Here is a 5217-nt window from a genome sequence, read left to right on the forward strand (position 1 = left end):
TAGAAAAATATAACTTTGACTAGAATATTATAAATGAGTCAAATGCACAGAATTTGATGAAGACTGGTCAAGGTTGGCAAAATTGAGAGTGGCCGGTCAAGGCAGTCCTTCATTGAATGCGTACATGTTTGAATTCGCGAGAACCAAAGATCACTTGATTTGTAAATGGAATAACTCCCACATCTGAACTCTATTTGATCTGATTCTTCTTCGAGGAGCTCCGCAATTGAGTTGAGCACATTCTACGAATGATTTCATGCATAGAAGTCTCGTGGTTTGGAAGATATGAGTCAAACAATGAACATATATCATTACTGCTTCCCATGATCAAACCATGCATGTCTGTTTTGCCCGGTGCGTTACTCAAGGGCGCATCATTCCCTCCCTCTTCAAAAAGATTTGTCCTCAAATCTGGAACATTAAAAGGAAAAGATTTATAAACAAATGAATCATCATCAGAACATTGCTCAGCTTGAGTTTGGTCCGGTTTTTGAATGGAAGAAGATCTTTCTTTGTTTGTTTGATGACCACTGTTTTGTTCTTCATCTGGCCCTTCCTGTATTGACACAAAGCTTTCAAGACAAAGGTCATATGCACCAATATCAAGAGCTTTCAAAGGACCAGAAAATTCATCCTTGTTCAAAACGTTTTCAGAATTCTTTTCAAACTGAGAAATTAATTCAAAACTACTTGGATTCTCTGGTTGTAAAACGGTTAATTGCAAACAAGTTTCATCAGGAATTGATTCAAATTGAGAAGAAAATAATTCTTATGTTCAAAAGATTTCAAACCTGCCATTGTCTCATGTGTGTAGTCATCGAAAATGGGCAATGGGTCTGAAAATTCTTCTTTTTCTGGCTCGGTTTCAACTTTGTTATTCTCCAAAATCACCAACGGTTTCTGGTTTTTGCATTTGTTAGCATAATGACCGATCCTATGGCATTTGAAACACCTGGTAGAATGAGCTTTGCTTGTGGTTTTCACAGTTTGCTTTTATCAAAAGAAATTTCATTCGTTTTCAAATCAGAATTTGAAGAGAAGAAAAATTACTTTGTCTTTGTTATGTTGTTTTGGTGCCGAAGAAGTGTTGGTGTTTCTCTTCTTTTTGAGTTTCTGAATAGAAAATATTGTCTTATGTAACATCTTCTCCAAACGGACAGTTTCGATGAGCCTAGACTCCCAGTTAAATTCTTGCTTAAAAATACACATAATTAGTAGATATATACAATAGAAAATTAAAATCAAAAAGAAAAAAGTTAAAAAAAAAATATTTTTTGGAGAGTTACCGCAAACTGACGAAACCACAAGTCTCGGTCCTCGGAAGGGACCACACTGTACGTCGGATGTCCCTTGAGGAGCATGGAATATATCATCTGGTTATTGTTGTTGCTGATGCCATTGCCCGATTTGTTGAACCTTAAAAAAAAACAAAATTATGTTAAAAAGTTAAATGAAAAATATGATTTTATAAATAAAACAAAAAACTAACCACGTAGTGTGTCTCTGTGGGTAGGGATGGAGAATCCAGAGATGGTCTCGACCGGATGTTGAACCAATAGTTCAGCCGTCATGATACCCAGCTCAGGTTTAGCAGCTGGAGATGGAGATGGAGCTGTAGCTGGAATTCGAGAAGGACCAACCGGAAACGAATTTTGCTCATGGAATGATCCTGATGCACGGGAAGTAGTAGCTGAAGAAGCCCAGCCCCTGGGTACGGAACGGCATAGTGGCCTAGGTGACTCCTCAGACATACAAATGAAAATTGCAATTGTTAAATAAACTAATGTGAGAAATTTATGTCTATAAATAATATATACAAAATATTTAGAAATTACAACTTGTTTTTTTAATTAACTATATGATAAAAACGTTATATATATATATTTTAATTACAGAAAATGTTTTTAAAATATATAAAAATCATTTATGTAGTTAATAAAAATGTTAAAACGTTTTCTGTATTTAAAAATACATAAAAATCATTTATATAGTTAACAAAATATAAATATTTATTATATAGTTAATTAAAAAGTTTTTAATTTCTAAAATATTTATATATAAAAAACGTTTTCATCATATATATTAGTTAAAACGCTTTTATTGTTTATATTATATATTGTTAATAAAAAATCGTTTTTATGTATAAAAAACTAAAACGTTTTTTTAGTATATAAGAATATTTGTTAAACGTTTTTATATATATAAAGAATTAAAACTTTTTAAAAAGTTGAAAAAACGTTTTAAAAATATTAATAAACTTTATAGACTTGTTAAAATCTACCATATAATCCCTAAATAGATTTTAACACAATCTATACATAATCTAACATATAATTCTTGAATCTAACATCCAAAACCTAACAAATCCACAAATCTAACATCCTAAACCTAACAAATCCACTAATCCAACAACAAAAACCTAAAAACTATAAATCAACCATTCAAAACCATAACAATAAGGATTTAAAAGAGGGATTTGAAGAGTTACATGATATTAGAGGATTGGAGAGAGGGAGATCGGCCGGATTAGAGATAAAGATCGGAGAAGAAGCTTGAAAATCGCCGGAGAGAGGAGAGGTTTCGAGACAGAGACGCGTAAATGGAGAAGAAGAAAGAAATGATAGTTTTATATAAAAAGGATTTATAGAGTTAATATCGTCGGAATATCATCGGACAAAAATTTAAGCGGTTCGCTTAAATAATTTGGCAGTTCCATTTCCCGGTAAACTGAAAACTTTTGACAGATTACTGACGAATATTTACTGTCTGTCAGAATATCGTCGGAATTTTTAAGAAATATAAAATTATTTTTACGAAGAAAAGAATATACTACATTCGTCGGAATGTCTTCGGACTACATGAGGACATTCCGATGAAATATCCTCATGCTACGACATATAAGGTCGACATTGACGAAGTATGTTTGCATACAGAGCCGTGCCATAGACATAGAAAAAGAGGCAACCGCCTCAGGCCCCTTCTAAAATGCTATTTTTGGGGCCCCCTTTCCTATTGTTGTTCGGTGTAATTAGTCAAATACAATGCATGACTTCATGATTTAGCTAAATGGTTACACTAGATGATAATAATTGGTACAAAAAAAATCTCTTTAGGATAATCTATTTTATTTCCTATTCTTTTAGTTATAGATTTAGCCATTATCCTAAATTTTTACTATTAATTGTTTTTGTCTTTCTGTTGATTTTGTTCACATATATTTTACAAAAAGAATTTAACTCATTTATAATTTCCATATAATATATAAATTTATAGTTATATATTTTGTTTATCATATTTAAATTAATTTAGATATTTAATTTTATCATTTATATTTGACTTTAATTTATTTTCAATATATAAAATAACATATCATCATTTTAATTATATTTCTTTAATAAAAATAATATTTTAAAATATTAATTTATTTAATATTGAATTTAAATAAAAAATTATATCATCAATTTTGCCTTAGGCCCCAAAAACCCTGAGCACGGCACTGTTTGCATATATACATGTCTACCGTCATCATACGACCTAAGCTACTATATTATCATGGTTTTTGTTTTGTGATTCTAATCTTTTAATGTATGCTTGTTGTTAAAAAAATGTGTGCTTGCTGTAACTGGTTTACTCATGTTACATCCTTAGAAGATGCATGTCATTTTGGGGTTGAGCCATATAAAATAAGCGGTTTCTTTATAAAGCTGAGGATTTGTCATTGAACATCTCTACAAGTAAGAAAGGCGTAGCATTTATTTATCAATGTACATGAGTTTATGTTGTTTTAATATCAATAACATAAGTTTCATTGCTTTGAGCAGTGGTGGATGTACAACCAACCAGGATGGACATCTGCCCCCTATTCGTTTTGCAAAAACGAGAAATTTGCTTATAATATATAATTGGTTTTGGATAAACTGGTTAAAGTTTGCCTCCCATGAAATCTCGGATATAAGGTTAAATGCTCCTCTTCTTTAACGTTTTAGAATTTTGCTCTCGTAATAATATTTTCTAGATCCGCCACTTGTTTTGAGTTGTGATTATATTCTGTGTTGGCAATGCCGAAACCATCCATCCTCGTTCTCTTGCAATTCAGAATGGTGTTTTGGTCTTTGTTCGAGTTTCTGGTTTATGAAAATATGAAACTGGATCGGTCCCAACTGGATCAAATTGGAATGGCCCAAGAGATCGAATAGAGTCAATAGAGTCGGGCTGCTCTTAAAATGGCCAGGAACAAGTGGGGGCCTCAAATTTAGCTGAACCGGATCAAAATTATTAAATTGAAAAGGACACTTCATAAAAGTTAGTACTGAAGTGAAGAGAACAAATATGTATATACAACAAACTACAAAGGGAGTTAGATAATGAGTAGGACCGGATTTGACCGGTATAGTACACACTGTTTTTACAGCAATCATACAGAGTTAAATCATTCATCAATGAGAACATATATTTTATATGCCAAACTCTTGTTTCTGTTTTATTTTTTTGTCTTTGCTCTCTTTGTATTCATAACGCTTACGATTGGAGGGTTCCTATTTAAGGGAAAAAAATGCAAATCGAAACAGATATTAATATTATTGAATTATTCATTGATATTAAAAGGAAATTAGGCATTCTTTTTGTTTAATAAAAAAAAACCTGATATAGTATTACTATTTCCTTATCATTTCATTATCAAATATTTTTTCTTGAACAAAAATGCCTTTGTGTTTAAAAAAAAAGAACAAAAATGCCTTTGCATCACTATTTCTCACGTTTCGATTGGTAGTGGTGGTGTTAAAGTTCCTGGTAAGACATCTTATAACGGAAACCATTTGTCACCTTACATTGGTACATTAGTCTTTGAAACTAATCATCGTCATTTGTAAGAAAAACAAAGTATGCTCCTTATAAACATATTGAATGAGTTGATCCAAGAAAAAAGCATATTGAAAGAATGAAAACTCTAAGCGAAGTAGTGGAAACTAGACTTATATATCACAAGTCTTGTAAATGTTGAAATTTGATCGGACATACATATGAACAAATATTGTAACCATTAGTCTCCAAAGGTCATCGAACTCTTAGATTGAACAATAATTATTTTAAACAATAAAAAAAGGTCGAGAGAGAGAGAAGGTGGGGAATGGTCAATGGAGAAGGACAATGATTTGGCCCTCTTTTGTTTAATCAGTACTTTTATCCCAGTCTCCTTTTATTTTTCAAATCTCATCT

This window comes from Raphanus sativus, chromosome 8 (genome assembly GCF_000801105.2).
Source record: "Raphanus sativus cultivar WK10039 chromosome 8, ASM80110v3, whole genome shotgun sequence".
Taxonomy (NCBI): domain Eukaryota; kingdom Viridiplantae; phylum Streptophyta; class Magnoliopsida; order Brassicales; family Brassicaceae; genus Raphanus; species Raphanus sativus.